Raw genomic sequence first — 19,279 nt, forward strand, 5'->3', positions numbered from 1 at the left:
TTTGTCACAAACATCCTAGAAACTTACATGACGGCTGATTTCCTCCTTTGCAACAGTAGAGGAGCCCTAAGCACATTTCATAAATGACATGAAATACATGTAACCGGTAAGTGGTTTTTTTTCTCCTTGAGCTTTATTTCTTAACACAAGGTTAAAGGACTTAATGTTGCACTTCAAGAGGGGACATTCACAATGTGAATCTTATTCTCTCTGTGGTCCTATGGCATGTTAAAACTCTCCTGTGTTAAAACTAAACCTCTCTTTTTAGCCTCTCAATATACTTTGACATAAGCCATTACTAAGAAAATTATCCTAATGATCATTAACATTATAATCATAAGTAACAGAAATAATCTTAAACTTTCTTTCAGTAAAGTCAAGGGTATATGAGGAAAGTATCAGTGTAAAATGGCTTTCCCAACTTGGCAGTGGTTGGTAAAATCTGTGATGAAATTTTTACCTTAATGAAACAGACCGGCTTTCTCTCTTGCCCAGCCATACTTTCTGAAGTTTTTCATGTACCACAGAATACATAATAAAGGATAGTTAAATTCACTCCGAACCCCAGCTACATGACCATGACATATTTGGAGGTGACTCTGAGGTGCATTCCCAAATATGGTGCAATGCTTTCTAAATTTACAGTCTGATTTCCTGCTGCCAGTTATGACTGCCAAATGCTTCTGACAGTGCGGCCAGTTTGTGGTGTCCCTAAAAATCATCAGCAATTTGAAAACATTAGCGCCTGGCCATAGTCATACTTTGCAGTGATTGCCTATATTTATCACCTTACTTTTCCAGGGTACAAACTGAAAACAATCACAGAGGAAAATTAAACTTCTCTAGCAGCAGGGAAAATATAGAGTTGAAAATCAAATGCTCCCAACCCCTTTCTGTATTGCTCAAAAATAAAAATAAACAATGTAAGCACTGGGGCTTATGTGGCTACAGAGAAGAAAAATATTGTAAATATATATTCCCTCCTCAAATATTTCTTATTTTGTCTTCACATTTGCAGAGTGTTTTCAAAGGAGGATATTATGGTTATGTGGCAATATTAAAAATGAGGAGAAGTTCATCGCTTCACTCAACAAATATTCACTATGTTCTGCTCCGTGGCATGAACTGGGCCTGGGACAGCAGAAGTGGAGGAGACTGGCCTGGCTTCAGCCTTCAGGAATCTGTGTCTGTGGAGACAAAGGGTGATGTCCGTACAACAGAAAGGAAGAGAAAGTCTGGGAGACCACAGATGGAGGCAGAGGGGACATGCACATTTCCCAGAGGGACAAAAGTGAACCTGAAGGTCCAAAGGATGGATGCGAGCAATGCAAAGTGTGCTGTGGGGGTTTTGGAGAGCATTCCAGACACAGGAAGAACAGAAGGGCCACCCTGTAGGGACCAGAGGTCTGCACAGAGCACAGAGGTGCCAGCAGAGCAGGTGAGTAGCATCCGGCCCCTGCTCTGCCCTCCACGTGCACATCCTGGCATACAGCTGCCCCACACCCAACAGCATCCTCCTCTCCACACGGAAGTAGCAAATGCTTGCCAAGCCAACTCCTATGAGTATATTAATTTGAATCCAGGATAAACTATTTTCACATAGAGACCCCCAAGCTTAGTGGTTTAAACAACCTGGAAGCTTGTTTTCCCTTATGTGACACTGCAAATGGTCCAGGGCTGGGAGCGCGGCTCTGCCCTCTTCTCTGAGCCCAAAGCTCTCCAGTGGTCTCTGTCCTTCAGCCTTCAGGCACAGGGACGGGGATACACATGCATCTCTTCATGTAGGACAAGGAACACAAGTAGCATGCATCACTTCTCACTTCTCATGTGTGAAAACTTGGTCCCATGGTCACACCAAGGTTCAGGGGGGCTGAGAAATGTATCCCGTGGCTGGACATCATGCGCTGTGCTAAAGCCGGCAGCAAACGGGAGGATGGATGTCAGCAGATATTTAGCAGTCCATGCCACAAGGGCAAGTGGGAAAGAAGGGCAAGATGATGGCAGAGAAGTCGGCAGGAGTTAAATCACATAAAGCCTTGTTCAGAGCAAAGGAAACCTAGCTGTAGCCCTTAAAAAAGGGCAGTGGCAGATTTATGAGGACAGTGTGTGCTCACAGAAAAGGCTTTGCAAAAAAGCCTTGACTGATCAGGGAAGACACAAGCCGAGGTTTCCCACTGATTCTCCCACCTAATTGTCACATGTCCTTGTTTCCCAACAACCCAAATACGCCTTCAGGGGACACATGTCTGACTCATATGGTCTCCGAACAAATGGCCTGGGGGCTTCACATTAACAGATAGTTTTATGCAGATATAGACAGAAATCTGAAATATCCTGTGTTATTTAGCTTTGTACTGTCAGTGACCCTAGGGTGTGCTCTGAGTTTACATACGGTCACACAGGTCCCAACAAAGCACACATCCTGAGGTGCAGAGGTGGCCCCACCAGCACACTCATATCTGTGAATACAAGCGTGGCCTCTGCATTGTGGTCAAGCCACAGAGAGCCAAACCACATTTCTGCCTGCATCCTCTCTGAGGACTGTCAGATCCCACCATGGATACAGGGCCATCCACATGGCATTCAGGCCAGCACCCCAAATTCTGTCTACACTGGAACATCGAGGCTGAGGACTTGATAGCTGCTGTCTGAATTGGTTCAGTACACGGAAACTGGACTTGAATCCAGGAAGGAGCACTTTAGAGAGCCACTTATCTCACACCCTCAGCCTCGACCTGGCAGAATGCTACTCCTGTAAAGACAACGGTAGTGTGTGTGTGTATCTATCTGTCTGTCTGTCTGTCTATCTATCTATCTATCGATATAAGTGTGCGTATGTGTTCATTTTTGTTATCTCATCCTCTCTGTAACTATCTGAGGTACATATTATCATTCTTACAGAACTGATGAAGACATGGAGCCCAGGGAAGCTGGGTGACCTGGCACCTGCACCCACAGCCAGGATTCGAACCCCGTTCTGTCTGGCACCAAACTCATGCTCATTTCCCTGCACCCTGTGTTATTTAGTTAGTAGTTTTCTTCCTCAGATTTAATCCGTTTTAGAATTTGGATCAATGAACTAGTTTTGGGACATCTGTCTAAATTATATTTATATTATATTACATACATCTATCATCCAAAATGATTTTTTCCAAAACCTACCTAAATTTGCATGCAAATCACTGGCTATATCCTATAAAAAGCACATCAGAAAATTCTGATGTTCCTATTCTTTTTTTTAACTATTTTGAGAAAGAGAGAAAGCGTGAACAGGGGAAGGACAGAGAGAGAGAGGGAGAGAGAGAATCCCAAGCAGACTCTGCATTATCAGTACAGTGCCCGATGCAGGGCTCGAACTCACAAACTGAGATCATGACCTGAGCTGAAATCGAGAGTCGGGCACCTAACTGACTGAGCCACCCAGGCGCCCCCTGATGTTCTTATTCTTAAAAAAATAGCTTAGGGGCGCCTGGGTGGCGCAGTCGGTTAAGCGTCCGACTTCAGCCAGGTCACGATCTCGCGGTCCGTGAGTTCGAGCCCCGCGTCAGGCTCTGGGCTGATGGCTCAGAGCCTGGAGCCTGTTTCCGATTCTGTGTCTCCCTCTCTCTCTGCCCCTCCCCCGTTCATGCTCTGTCTCTCTCTGTCCCAAAAATAAATAAAAAACGTTGAAAAAAAAATTTAAAAAAAAAATAGCTTAAAAAATGGCTTGTGGCAGCGTTGGTGCCTATAAGCTGTCTGGATCTTTGTCTAAAGGCTTCAGTATCAAATTATTCTTTTTATGATAGGACATCATTTATTTTTGGGTTTCAGTCAACAAATACGAAAAATACAGATAAGTCAGGTGGTAGTTTTGATTTAATTATTAATAAGCACTATCAATTGATTAATAATCAATTATTAATTTAATGGAACCGTCAGAGCTAAAGCTTGAAATGGCACTGAAGCATGGAGGTCTGATTTAATAAAAGTCAAACCTAATGAAGAATGTTGAGTGAAACACAGCCTCAAAACTATAAATGGGGCTTCTCTCACTGAGCATAGTGGTTTTGAGATTTGTCCCTGTTGTTGCATGTGTTGGTGGTTTGTTCCTTCTTGTAGCTGGGTAGCATTCCATTGTCTGGAGGGACCTGTCATTGTTCATCCATTCACCTGTTGAGGGGCATTTTGATTGTTTCTGTGTTTGTGATTATGAGTCATGCTGTATAACTGTTCACAGAGAGGTTGTTATGTGCACATGTCTTCATTCCTCTTGGGCAGATACCTGGGAGCAGAGGTTCTGGGTCGTACGGTAAGTGCATGTTTTGTAAGAAACTGGCAAGCTGTCTCCCAAGGTGGCTGTCTCATGCTGTGTTCTCAGCAGCGTAGGAGGGCTCCGGTTCCTCCATGTGCTTGTCAGCCCTCAGCATCATCAGGCTTGTGAATTTCTGCTATTCCGGCAGACATGTGCTGATGTCTCAGGAGGTTTGGGCTTGCATTCCCCTGATGCCTAATGGTTTTGAACATCTTTTCATGTGCTTGTTTACCATCCATGTATCTTTGTTGAAGTGTCTATTCAGAAATTGCGTGAATTTTTAATTGAGTTGCTCATCTTCTTATTGAGTTGTAATAATTCTTTATGTAATTTGAATAATAAATGTCCATCGACAGCTGTGTAAAAGCATATATACACATACACGTGTATAAGAGTGGGGACTTGCCCTGGCTTTGACAAAAGAGCGGCACCCACTGGTGCCAGATCTTGCATGCCCTACTTTCAGACCCAGAGTCCCCCACCGTGAGGATTTCCGGGACTGGTACAAGCAAAACAGAGGGCACATTTTGGTGCAAGAAAGGTGTATAACATCCAGATATATATGCAGACTATGATAATTTGTTGTCAACACACAGCTTCACTGTGAAGGAGCGTCTTTGCTGCCTCTCCTAGTCACAGTGCAAACACTGCATTTCCATCGGTGCAGACCGTGTGGCATCACGCCCGCGGCACTCCCAGATCTGTCCCTGGCTGATCGTGCAACACATCTTAGGTGTGTTTCTACTTTTCTTTGGCAAAGATGACAATTTTCAAAGAGATTTTCCATTTTTCTTCTCTGCATGCAAAATGGCATAAAAATTATCAGGTCAACCTTCTTATAAATAGTTTCACTGGCAAGTGACCATCTGAGAAAAAATATCTTTAGAAATTTGTTTTCACGGAAATTTGATCAGATTTCCCCCAATCAGAAAAGCATGATCTAGGGAGAGCATCAACATTTGCAGCAGTCAGTGTGCATATTTTATTTTGTTACTTCTTACAAGAAGCAGAGGTAAAAATACTAAGCCCCGTGTCATAAAGAGACCCCTTCCAACTGCATGTCAGTTTTCATTGCTGAAAATGGAAACTTAGGGGTGCTTTTCTGATATTTTCCTCCTCAGGGAATCAAACTTTAAATGTGGTTTATAAGGAATAATAGCTTCAACTTTAGAAATATTTTTCTTACTTTTACTCATGGGTAACCAAAGACCTGGAGAATACAGTGCTTTTTCCCAAAAGCATATTGCAAACTAGAATTTTATAAACAAGTCCCGACTTGTTAACCATAAGGATAAGCCATTATGTTTGATCATTCCTGAACCACAGACATAGCTGCTCTGATTTCAATCTGCATAAGCTATAATTAATTTGATTTTAAAAATGTAACTTTTGTTTAGCACCTGTACTTTTAAATTTTAGTCCAAAGACATTTCAAAGAGGCATCTTACACCATGGCAATGGGTTGGAAAATGCAGAGAACACAGCTCCTAAGAATCTAAGAGTTTTTGTTTTTGTTTTTGTTTTTTTTGTAACAAAAACTGATTGATCCTGAAGGAAGTGAAAAAAAAAGGAGCCTTAGAAGGGAATGTTAATGCATGCATATTTTTGGTACATTAAAGACTGCAACGTGCTAATTCAAGCACTGTTTGCTTTTTGTATATAACAGGATTGCTGTTTTCAAGGGAAAAACAGAAGATATTTTTTAAGTGCCAAAAACTACTTATGGAGTCTGAAATGCATTATTATTATTATTCATTCTTTTTTTTATTATTATTAATTCTTACGTCTAGCATCTGTGAATAGCTTCTTATACGAGAAAACCATTTTGGGTCAGCTGAAGGCCAAAAATAATGAGCTGGCCTCCTGCCTCTGTGTATTGCATTAAGTAGCTGCCAATTAATAAAACTGATTTTTTTTTTGTTCCTGGGATAAATTTCAGAAAATGAAAACAAACAGTTGTTGGTGATTTCCATAAATTTCCAATAGAAAATAATATATTTTTCACAAGATTAAAGACTGCACTATAAGTAACCAAACAATTACGAGAAGCTGCCCGGTGTATTTCTGTGGTTTAGCAGAAGGGCCAAGTCGGAAGGAAAAGACATTCCCGGCATTTTCTGAAGCTAGATAAATACAGAGAAGAAATATAGATGAAAGATGGAACTGCTCTCCGCAGTCCCTGCCAGATTCCTCGACTTTTTGGCATAGTGATTGAATTTGGCAAATGTAACCAGTAACAATCTTTTCCATTAAAAAGAGCAGCATATACTTTATTTTACCATACTGTTTGTGCATTTTTGACCCTCCAAAATGGTCTCTCTTTTTTAGAAAGTGATTCTTTCTGCAGAGTTGGCTGCAATTTCATTTATTTGAAATGGATCATTTATCACCAAAAAAAGTTGCAGGGCACAGCTACTGCTGAACAGCTCCAGCAGACCTACAGCTCGGCAGGAAAAGAGACCGAAAGATGCTTTAACATGTGCCAATAGCACCTCATGCCAACCTAATGCCTTGATATCCAAACCTGTGTAAATTTGAGGAATCCTGGACCGTACAGTTTAGACAACATAAGCTACCCGGTCCTGTCATTTTCTTTTATTTGGGATCAGAAAAACTCTAATGTAGCCTGATGTTCCTAATTTTGGTAACATGATTACGTGAAGTAAAAGAGTAACTCGCCAGTCCCAAATCTAAATTTCAGGGACTCCAACACTTCAGAACCTTAAAATATTTTTCTTATCTGGCAGTGATACTCTAGTAAACTTATTAGGATAGGTAAGTAGCAATCCCTAAAAATAGGATGCTGAGGATCAAGTACCAAGGCCATGGTTTCCAGCTTCACCCAAGTCAGGAAAGGGAAGCTCACACCTGATATGCCTCTCGTGCAACTCAGATTGAAATGACTTTTTGTTTTACCTTTCATTGGTTTCATCTGAACTAAGCAAAAATAAAAGATTAGGGTGCTCACCTGCTGCTATGAAGTTTTTGAATGCAACATGATGGACATGTTTTAGTTTTTAAACAGCCAAAAGTTCAAGCAGCCTTTGTACAGTTGGCAGTGATTTGTGTATATTATTGCTCTAATGTTATCTGCCATATAGAGCACTCTTTCTTAACCATTAAGTAGCAGCTAATTTAAAGGAAGGGAAAAGCATTAGCTTGGTGTGAGTGCCAGATAAACCCTGTGGTTTCAATTTAAAGTCTGGAGCCAACAGTGACAGATATAAAAATGAGAATCTATAATTTGCCAAGTTTAAAGTCCCAAAACCAACATGTGAATGCTTCACTGGTTTATATGTGCATAAAATAAAGGCTGTTTTGCATAGATTCAAAATGCTAAAGGAGTGTTGTTTCTTAAATTTAAGATGACAGTATAATAATAGACCACATTTAATCACAAAGTATTTGACAAGAAAAAAGAGCCAAAAGTCACTATTTAAATTTAAGAATGCTAAATCCATACCAGCAGTTGGCAATAGCGAGGTCTGAAATATCTTCAATAAAAATTATAAATAATTACCTTTCACATTTTATAATTTACATCCATTTAACTCACAAAGCTTCCTTTATGAACAAGGTCTTTTAAGTTTATTTATTTATTTTGAGAAAGAGAAAGACACAGAGGGGCCGTGGGGAGAGAATCCCAAGCAGTCTCCACGCTGTCAGTGCAGAGCCTGAGACGGCTTCAATCTCACCAACCATGAGATCATGACCTGAGCCGAAATCAAGAGTTGGATGCTTAACGACTGAGCCACGCAGGCACCCCAAGAACAAGTTCTTTAATAAAGTAATAATAATAATAATAATAATAATAATAATAATAATAATAATAAATAGAGCTAGCCAGAGCTGTTGGCAAGAATTTATAATTTTAACCAACAAGGCACACTTTAGAAATATTGGGTAAATTATGACTTCTGTACCTCTTTAAAAGATTTGCAACAATAACCTCATAAGTAAAGTATATATAACTCAAAAACACCCTCAATAACAGCATGATGATAAAAGACAGTGCATGTCCACTGACCTAACAATTTCTCCTGTCAGTTGATCCAGAAATCTAAATCCTGGCTCATTACATTAGTGCACACCTTTTACAGTGTCTTCCTGGCCCTCCAGGGATGCTCCTGACTGTCTCTGTACCTCACCCTCACTCAGGTGAGCCTTGGAAACCATTCGGTAAAGGGCACACACTGTCCACACCGATTGGATGAGGGGTGGGCACTTCTCCCAAACCAGGCCAATCAGATTCCCTTCTCTGACAACTGTCCACACTGATTGGATGAGGGGTGGGCACTTCTCCCAAACCAGGCCAATCAGATTCCCTTCTGTGACATCTCTGAATTGAAAATTAGGAATAATTTTGGCCACACTAAGGTTAACTGGAGAGTGAAGCTTGGGGACACAGTGGAGGAAACAGTGGAGAAATAGGGAAAGCCAATGGACAGAGAAAGAATAAAATGAAATGGATACAGAAGTGAGGACAGATGACAGGTGAAAGAGAAAAAGATGTTAGGAAATCCGTGAGGCCCTTGTCCAGGCACCTTGTTAGGGCTCAGCTGTTTCCTTGCCCATGACATCTGTCAAACATGCATGTATCCTCTTTGGTGCCTGAGCTTATTTGAGTTATTTATGTTGCTTGCAATTTATTGTATCATAATTGATTCTGAATTCCATCTATGGGTCTTGAAACATCACTTAGACTATTGAACTAAAGCTTCCCAATCTTTAAAATGGGGACAGGAATGCCTGCATCACAGGGTTATTGCAAAGATTAAATGAAATAAGAAATAAAGCACCTACCTCAGCAGTGACCACTAAGTGATGGGCTGCTATTTTAAAAAGAGATTATCCTGTAATTTACATTACATATACAGCCATTCATATTACATATTTGTTAGTCAAGGGAAAGCACTTCAATCTCTTATTAAGCTAATATTTTAGTATTTGCTAATCATTCATCCAATGGGCTATTCCAAATTATTTGGTGAAATTTAAAATTAAAAGGGGCTTGCTAACACCTATTATCACTGTGGTTATTTCTCACTTTGGAGTAAAAACCTTATTTAAAAATAGGTTTGTGAATAAGTCCTTAATTCTTCCTGTTCCCTTAATCTTGCATCTAATCTGTAACAAAGCCCTGTTTAGGCTGCTGTGTTCTCATGCACTGACAGCTCACCACCTTCCCAGAGGGCTCTTCACTTCCACTCTTTGTGACCTGCTCCCTACACACCTTGAAGAGTGATCTCCAAAAACATAAATGGGATCATAGCACTGTTCCAATTAAAATCTTTCAATGGCTTCTCCCTGCACTAGAATAAAATCCCAATTCTTTACCGTGGTCTGGCACTCCCCATGTAATCCAGCCCCCCTCGACCCCCTGCGGCTCTCCGAACACATCTTGTTCACTCCCCCATTCCATCACTCAGCCTCAACTGCCCTGATCTTCCTGCAGGTCCTTGGAAACTCTAAGCACATTTGCACCTTATGGCCTCTGCACATACTTTCTGTCTGCAAACTCTTCTGTCTTCATCCTTCATAGCTTAGCTTAGATGAACCTGCTCCAAGATGCTTTCTCTGCCTTCCTTGTCCAAAGTATGTTAGCTCTCTGTTACTCTTCATCCAACCCCATTTGTTTCTTTCATAGCATTAAGTACACTTGGTAATTATTTTGTTCACTTATTTTTTTACCAGACCCCTTTTATAGTGCTTGAGAAAGTTGAGAGACCCTTGGTCCTACTCTCTCCTCCTGAATTCTGGGAGTGATGAATAGAAGGTCAAGTCCTGCCTGTGTGGAGAATCTGTATACTGTGTATTTATTCTGCCCCTTTGAAAAGGGATACCCTTGTGAAGGAGGAGTCATTTCCTGGATTGGCACTAACCATATGCGGCCATTCTTGACTACACTTTTCAAGAGGTCTTGCTCTCAGTTAGCAATGCATATTTTCCTCTGATTTCAGTAAATTAATAACCAGTACAGGGGAATAAAGTAGGGTGGAATCACCTCTTTTCACAAAGTCTTATCAATCTTCAACCATTTGAAGGATTAATTTGCTAAAAGGGATATGCAGAAGCATATAAAAGTATCTCCAAATAAATTCTATAAAGCCATAGACCATCTCCAGATAGATTAACTTCAAGTAGAAACTAAAAGATAATTCCCCATGGTAAAATCTTTAAATATATTTAAATGATAAGATGAAAGAAAAAGTCAAGTCAGTTAGGTAATTAAAATTCTAAACAAAAAATATTCAATTTTACATGTAACTCTCATCTAGCATGAAATCAGCACAGTAAAATAATCATTTAGCAATAATTAATAAAATCAATGATCAGTCAGTATGCAGGTGTACCAAAAATCTTGTCAAGAATGCTCATAGCAGCTCTATTTGTAATAGACCTAACTTATTCTCACTTTAACATGTAGAAGATTATTTAAAAAGTGTCATGTTCAAGTTATCCATTCATAAGTTTCTAAGAATGTTGAATAAGTACTACATAATTTGCAAACAATGTCTGCAATTATACATAAAGTGACATATTATATATCCTCTAGAACAAATGAGAAACTAGTATCTAAAATAAATTAGAAAACAATATCTGAAATAAATTAGAAACTGGTGTCATGGTTTAAAAACTAAAAGGTTGAAGTCATCTATTATGAAATATTAAGTCTTAAAAATAAAACAGAAATAGCCTGTCTGCACACAAATCTGTGCACAAATATCCTGAGGGTTAGGAAAGATAGAGCTGAATCAATAATAATTTACAAATCATTCCAATAATTTACATAAATATTCAAAATTTGAATATGATGGTGGTGGAGGCTACGGTGGCTGAAAAGCAATTGGCTGATGAAAGGTGCCTCTATACATCACAGTTACCTGAGAGATAATCATAAAATTTAGCATCTAAACTTAATAAATTCATTTAAAAAATAGGCTGAATATGGACTAACTCATCCAAATGCAGGATGTTAGAAGAGAGTCCCCTTGAAATATGAAGTCAGCCATGTAAGGGCAAATAAGTTTGCCTTATACTGAGAGTAGAAGACTTAACGGATTTTCTTGTCTAACTGGTGGTTTGGGAAAATAATGTGAAATACTTAAATCAGGGTTGGAAAAGTTATAGTGACCACATGTTCTGATCCCAAATCAGGAATTTTAGCAATGTATATAAAAAGTTTTATGAGGGTCTAAAAATTAAATTACATTTATACCTTTAACATACATCTAGGCCAACTTTATAGAAAATATTAAAACTGTATCAAATTTGAATAGTTCATAAAGGCAGTCATGGAAAGAATATTTCAGTATCATTTAATTCTTTGTTCTGAGTTCCAGTGCTCAGTGCTCCTTACCCAGTGCTCCTCGAACTTCGCTGTGAATGCAAACCATCTGGGAATCGTGTGAAAAGGCAGATGTGGATCCAGTAGGTCTGCCGTGGGGTCTGAGATTCTGCATTTCTAACAAGCACCTAGGCGCTTCTGTCGCTCTCTGGCTGGGACCACACTTTGAAAGGAAGTCCTTGAAGAGCCAGGAAAGGCCCCAGACCAGTTGCTTCCAAGCCACGAGCAACTTTGTCCCTTTATTCCAGTGTGCCATGCAAATATTACATGTTTTTCTGCTGACAGGGAAAAACTTAGGAAGCAGTGTTGTAGAAGACAATGACATAACGCATTTCAATATACTTTCAAAGGCAACAACATTAATTGGATTGGCCAGGGATCTGGCGTACTGGGTTAGATCTTCCTTATTTTTAAAGCTAATAGCTTTGAGGGTCGTATTTTAAACTAGGTACCATGTAAATTTGTCTTCTCTCACTTATAGGAACTTGTATTTTTTATAGTATTAGCAGAAAGTTCTCCTTGTTTTCTTTTCTTTGATGGGGAGCAAATAAAGTGTCCCGGGGAGACTGTCTTCACATTTGCCAGGGGTCCTGTGAAGCAGAATTCTACAACTACATGCCTATCCTAATTCCACATGGGCAGAGCCACACTCATTCTGTTCAGCATGACATCATTCACTGGAGCATTCTACGTCGCACAGTCATATTTGTTGGATGGATTAGCTTTCCATGCAATGGATTAATCATCCTCCGGGGTTCTTTAACCTTTTCCTTTGAGAAGGTTGACTTTTGTTTCCCTTGTGTTCGGCATCATGGGCCAACGAATGCAAATGATCATGTGGCTCTCTTGCCATTGGAACTCCTGTGGATCGGTGGCTCTCAAGCTTTCATGTGCTTCTCAGTTACGTTAGGAACTTGGTTGAAATACAGTTTCCTGGTCTTATTCGTGGAGAACATGAGTTAGTCAATTCAGGGTATGGTCCAGCAACCCTTATTTTATTTTTTTCAAGCTCCAAATTGCTTCTTGACAGGTGGACTCTAGACCACCCTTTGAGAAACGCTGCTTCAGTGGACCACAGTACATGAACGTGGCCCAGGAGTAACTGTTGGGAACGGTCCATAATACTCAGAGCATCCTGTAAGGACACATGAAGGCTCTGAGTCGTAAGAAGTTGTGAGGCTAAGAATGGTCACTGTTAGTCATGATGCACTAAGAGACGTGAGCTTTTTGTCCCAGGTTTCCAGTTTGAACTTAGGTTTTCAATTTAATTTCTTTCATTAGGGGTTTTTCTTTTCTTCTTTTTTAAGTTTATTTATTTTGAGAAAGAGAGAGAGAGAGAGAGCAAGCAGGGGAGGGGCAGAGAGAGAGGGAGAGAGAGAATCCCAAGTAGGCTCTATGCTGTCAGCACAGAGCTGGATGCAGGGTTCAATCTCAGGAACTGTGAGATCATGACCTGAACTGAAATCAAGAGTCAGACACTTAACTGACTGAGCCACCCAGGTGCCTCAGGGGGTTTTCCTTTTACTGTATAATAATTAATGGTATTTATAGTACTCACAAATCTGTCCTTTGATGGTGGGTCATGTTTTTAAAAGTAAAAAACATCACCTTTAATATATCTTATTTTTATTTATATATTTTTAACTTTTTTAAATGTTTGTTTATTTTTGAAGGAGAGAGAGACAGCATGTGAGCAGGGGAGGGGCAGAAGAGAGGGAGACACAGAATCCAAAGCAGGCTCCAGGCTCTGAGCTATCAGCACAGAGCCTGATGGCAGGGCTTGAACCCACGAGCTGTGAGATCATGACCTGAGCTGAAGACAGACGCTTAACTGACTGAGCCACCCAGGCACCCCAGGGGGATTTCTTTTTACTGTATAGTAATTAATGGAATTTATAGTACCCAGAAATCTATCCCTTGGTGGTGGGTGATGTTTTTAAAAGTAAAAATAAGATATATGAAAGTCACCATTCATATATCTTATTTTTACAGAAAGATCTTAGACTTTTGGAATAGAGCTCATGTAAATGGTAGGTGTAGAAAATTGATATAAATTATTGAAAAAGGCTTAAATTAAATCCAAAGATCATGTACTCAAGTTTTTTAGTTTCAATTTTCTTAATTCTTTTTTTTTTAATTTTTTTTCAATGTTTATTTATTTTTGGGACAGAGAGAGACAGAGCATGAACGGGGGAGGGGCAGAGAGAGAGGGAGACACAGAATCGGAAACAGGCTCCAGGCTCCGAGCCATCAGCCCAGAGCCTGACGCGGGGCTTGAACTCACGGACCGCGAGATCGTGACCTGGCTGAAGTCGGACGCTTAACCGACTGCGCCACCCAGGCGCCCCTCAATTTTCTTAATTCTAAAAAATGCAAATATATACGTCTATGTGTCTATACATACCAACATATACAACACAAAATGCCATTCTTATTAAATAAATTAATAGGTCATTACCTTGGTAAAATATAGCTACTCCTCTTAAAGTCTATGTACTAGATAGAAATAGAAGTAATATTTTTAAAAAAAAAATCACAAAAGCATCTGGTTTTAACTCCGTATCCTATAACTCTTACCAGTAATGATGTTCAATTGGCATAAGTGAAGACAATGCAGAAACGGCAAGGAGAACAAGTGAGAAACAAGAAGGGGCACCATTCTACCAGAAAACAAGCATGCTCTCTGCCAAGTCCTCCAACACCCCCCGCCCCATGCCTTCCCAGATGGCCGCTCTGTCTCAGAAAGCAGCTTCTCCACCAGGCTTAATCTTTCAAACACAGCCTTAAACACCGGCGCCCACACCCACACATGAGCCATCAAGGCACTCCGGCTTTACCCTGCAGTGGGCGTTAGGAGAACAGACTCTGGGACCAGATTTCTTGTCCTTTCCTTATGACCTGGGTGATTCAGGGCAAGTCACTTAACATCTATGTAACTCAGTTTCCTTGCCTGCAAAACGGAGATAATAACAATTCTCACCTTATTGGAAAATGAAGACTGAATCAAAGAATACGCGTGGATGAGCTTTTGGACTAGTGTCTGGCACACGGGAAGCCGCGTAAATGAAAAAGATATTACTTCCATCATTATGTCTTTTGCTATACTTACATACAGCTCTCTTTTGCAGCGTCTGTCACCTTTAGCTTTTAAGAGGGGAGGGAGATTTACTTTGCTCGCGTGTGGTGGTGGTGACTTAGCAGAAGCAAGATGGATTCATTATAGCAGAGCTAGTATGAATGAAGAAGACAAACATCCTATTAGCCCACACCATCCTAGACACACTTGATTTTCCCAAGGGCTCCCCGGATGTTTTAGAAGACCTCATGGGAAAAAGTATTGCCTAGAGCTCTCCAAGGAAAACTTAACAAGAAAAAAAAAAGTGGCTTTAGAGAATCATTCTTGAATCAGATTTTTAGATGCACTAAACTTGTAAGAATGCAAAGAATTAAGATGAAAATTCTGAATTCCTACTGAAGAGATTCTTATTTTGTAAATGTCCCTGTCAAAGCAAAGTGCTAAATAAATATGGAAAAGATGGCTCTGACTGGGTTTCATAAACAACTATTAAAGGGCAACATGGCCTCATGGAGTAATTTTCAATTCTTTTTAAGGCAACAAAAAGCTGTTTCGAAACAAGATCTTATGCATGATTACTAACATATAAAATGGGGGAAAAAACCCTCACTGCTCTATTTAAAGTAGGTGACCACCCCCCACACCAAGCATTGGCTTCCTCCTTGCCCTGAGTACTGCGCCCTGATCTCTCCCAGGGGAACCCTAACAGTCCACAAGACATGGTTTGAAATTCGCTCATCTAGTAGAAACAGCCCTAAACTAGACATCACAGTCATTTACGATGTTATGCCATGTGTTGACTATGTGGTTTTCAGTACTTCACCGATCTGGGCCTTACATTCCTTATCTGCAAGTTGTGTGTTTAAAATGGATAACTCACCTCCACCGGCTCTCTCACTTTCCATGATCCTACTGTATAAAGAAAGTACAAAAAGAAAATAAGGATTCTGCTTCATGCCAAGATAGGGTAACAAGAACTGGATTTATCTTCCTATCTAAAACGACTTAAAAATGGTTAAAACACATAAAGCAATATGGCTTTTAAGATACTGGACATCAGGTGTCAGGCGTCAAATGACAGTGATCCCTGAGAGAAGGAAAACTCAAGAGGCGAACCCTACCGTCCCAGCCTGCTGCTTAGGACAGAATTTACAGGCCACTCGCAGCCCAGGGAGAGAGAACCCGAGCGAAGCGCGGCAACTTCCCCGAGCTGGGAGGCCAAGTTTGGCAGACTGGGGCTCTGTGATGACTAGAGTCTTTGAAGAAGATTACTGAAGAGGGGAGAACTCCCGGAGCACAGAACTGTGGAGACCTGCAGTCGGGGCACCTGAAGCTTCAGCACAGAACCCATCGGCACCTGTGTGTGAGGAAACTGCATACCCGAGGACAGTAAAGGCCCACCTGACAGATCAGCTGCAACAGTCTCTGAGGCTCACGCAGGTCAAATAGTGCCTGATCCTACCACTCAGCAAAAGGCTTCATAATTTATGGGTGTCGGGTAGAGTAATCAGAAGGGTCTGACCTCAGAAGTGGAGAAGAATTAGCCTTACTGTATTTTTTGCTAACAAAGCATAGACCTGAAAGGATCAAACTGTTTCTAAGTAACATAAGTGCATCCCAGAACAAAACTCAACAATATTTATAGAAACGATCTATCACTCAACACATTAAAATTCAGTGTCTTCCAAGAAACAGACTCTTAACTACAGAGAACAAATGTTACCAGAGGGGAGATAGGAGGAGGGGATGGGAGAAATAGGAGATGGGGATTAAGGTGTGCACCTGAGATGAGCACCAGGTGATGCATGGAAGTGTTGAATCACTATATTGTACACCGGAAACTAATACAACACCATATGTTAACTCTACTGGAACCAAAATAAAAAATGTAATACAACACCCCCATCCCTGCCCCCAAAGTCAGTGTCTGACATGACCCATGATAAAGAGAAACATCAACCAATTGAAAGCAAACTGGAAATGATACTAGAACCATTACCAGAACTGGATTTCATATGAGCGAGAGGAAAGACTCAGTATGTTAAGGAGAGACATGAAAGGTACAGAAAGACCCAAATCTAATTTGGGGAGATGGAATTATACTACCTGAGATGTAAAACACACTGACGGAAATAAAGGTAAATTAAACATTGCCTATATATATATATACATACACATACACATACATATATATATATATTTTCTGAACTTGAAGGCATAGGAATAGAAACATTCCAAATTAAAACACAGGGAGGAAAAAAGACTGAAAAAAATGACCAAAGCCATAAGAAGCTGTGCGAAAATGTCAAGCAGCCAGATGTAGGTGAAAATGGAGTTTCCAAAGGACAGTAGAAAGAGAAGAGGACAGAGAAAATTATTTGAAGAAATAATGGCTCCAAATTTTCCAAATTTGATGAAAACTATAAGCCTATAGATCCAAGAAGCTCAATAAAACCCAAGCATAAGAAACATAAAACAACACCAAGACACATCATAATCAAATTGCTCAAAATCAGTGAAAATGATAAAATCTTAAAAGCAGTAGTGAAAAAATGACATCTAGGTAAACAAACATAGAAGGACAGCAGATTTCTTCTCAGAAACAACGCAAGTGTGAATAAAATGAAGCGACATGTTTACTGAAGGGAAAAATGTCATTGTAAAATTCTATGCCTAACAAAACTATTTTTCAAACACAAAGACAAAATAAAGTCTTTTTTATACATATAAAAGACGAAAGAGGGGCACTTGGGTAGTTCAGTTGGTTAAGCATCTGACTCTTGGTTTTGGCTCAGGTCGTCATCTCAATGGTTCATGGGTTTGATCCCTGCATCAGGCTCTGTGCTGACAGCACAGAGCTTGCTTGGCATTCTGTCTCCCTCTCTCTCTGCCCCATCCCTGCTTGCTCTCTATCTATCTCTCTAATAAATAGATAAATAATAAACACTTAAACATGAAAGAATTTATCAACAGAGCTGTACTACAAGAAATGTTAAAAGTCTTTTGCGCAGAAAGAAAATGATACCAGATGAAAATCTTCATTTATAGAAAGGAGTAAATAGCACTTTTTCTAATTTATTTAAATCTCTGTAATTTATAATCGGTCATTTACAGCCCAAAACAAGAACAATGTAGAGTTTACAACATGTATGAGTCAAATGCATGAGAAGCACAAAAGTCAGGAGGACAAAAGTGGAGGCACAGTGTTGTATGATTCTTCAACTATATGTTTCTGTGTATAATATAATGTGAAGATGATGTGCTGAATTATATATGTATACTATAAACTCTAAAGCAACCATTAATCTAACAACAAAGAATCATAACTAATAAAAACTAAACAAATAAATAACAAAAAAAGGAATAAAGTGGAATGTTCAATTAAGCCAAGAAGATGACAAAAAGAAAAGATGGGAAAGGAAAAAGAGAAGAACAAATGAAATGACATTTAAAGCCAACCATGTCAATAGCACATTAAATGTAAATAGTGCAGACACCCTCCCCCCAAAAGGCAGAAGTGATATGAATAAAAAAAAAAGCAAGTCCCAATTAAATGCTGCCCACAAATAGCCAATTTGGATTAAAATTAGCTTAGAAACAGGTATAGAATTTAGCATGCTAATTCTAACCAAAAGAAAGCAGGAGTTTCTCTATTAATAGCAGAAAAGGCATATTTCAAAGCAAAGAATATGCCAAGGTATACAGGTAATTTCATACATATAAAGGGGTCATCAAGAGGACATACTATTCCTAAATACTTTTGCACTTTAATAAGAGTTTCAAAATGTGTAACGAAAAAACTGATAGAATTGTGAGAAAAAAATTGGCAAATCCACAATAATGGGTATTTCTGTAATGTACTGGTTAACACATTTGCCTCACATAATAATTGATAGAACAAGTAGTTATAAAATCAACAAAGATGTAGAATATTTGAACAATATTTATCAACTGGACCTTATTAAACTTTATAGAACACTTTATCAACCACATCAGAATGCTCATTTTTTTCAAGTACATGTGGAATATTAACAAGTTAAACCATATTCTGGGTCACAGAACAAATCTCACACTAAAACAAATAGTCAAGTAATGTATGTTCTCTGACTACAATGGAATTAAATTATAAACCAGTAACAGACCAATTAAAATCCTCAAATATTTAAAAACTAAATATCACACTTCTAAATAATCCATGGGTCAAGGAAGAAATCTAAAGGGAAACTATAAAAGTATTCTTAACTGAATGAAGATAAAAACATGACATCAAAATTTCTGAGAGGCAGCCAAAATAGTATTAGAGGAAAATTTATACAACTAAGTATCATTATTAGAAAAGATTAAGGTATCAAATCAATAATCTTAGTTTTTGCTTTAAGAAAGTAGACAAAGAAGAACAAATGAAACCCCAAAGTAATCAGATGAAAGGAAATAAGAAGATCACATTAGAAATCAATAAAATAAACAGAAAAAGAGAGAAAATCAAAGAAACAAAAGTTAGTTCTTCAAGAAGATAATAGCACTGATAGGCTTCTAGTTAGACTGATCAGGAGAAAAGACAAAC

This window comes from Lynx rufus, unplaced genomic scaffold, assembly GCF_022079265.1.
Source record: "Lynx rufus isolate CCGP_SWC_20201006 ecotype Redwood Valley unplaced genomic scaffold, mLynRuf1.p SCAF_7, whole genome shotgun sequence".
NCBI lineage: Eukaryota > Metazoa > Chordata > Mammalia > Carnivora > Felidae > Lynx > Lynx rufus.